The sequence below is a fragment of the Arachis duranensis genome, chromosome 5, assembly GCF_000817695.3.
Source record: "Arachis duranensis cultivar V14167 chromosome 5, aradu.V14167.gnm2.J7QH, whole genome shotgun sequence".
NCBI classification, from domain to species: Eukaryota; Viridiplantae; Streptophyta; class Magnoliopsida; order Fabales; family Fabaceae; genus Arachis; species Arachis duranensis.
In genome coordinates this window covers 64,736,601-64,736,912 of record NC_029776.3, presented here as the reverse complement: position 1 = coordinate 64,736,912, position 312 = coordinate 64,736,601, and positions in this window count along the sequence as shown.

Here is a 312-nt window from a genome sequence, read left to right as displayed (position 1 = left end):
ATCATAGATTAAGGTGTGGAGCTCTGCTGTACCTCGAGTATTAATGCAATTACTATTGTTCTTCTATTCAATTCAGCTTATTCTTGTTCTAAGATATTCTTGTTCTTCTATGCAATTACTATTGTTCTTCTAACATTGCATGATTCCTGGAATTCTTATTAAAAATTTTGAATCTCTTTATTTTCTTTTTCCACATTATTTTCGAAAAAACCAAAAAAATTATAAAAAAACAAAAAATATTTTATGTTTCTTATTGAGACACTAGTCTCATTTTAAGTTTGGTGTCAATTGCATGTTTCTGTTCTTCTTGCA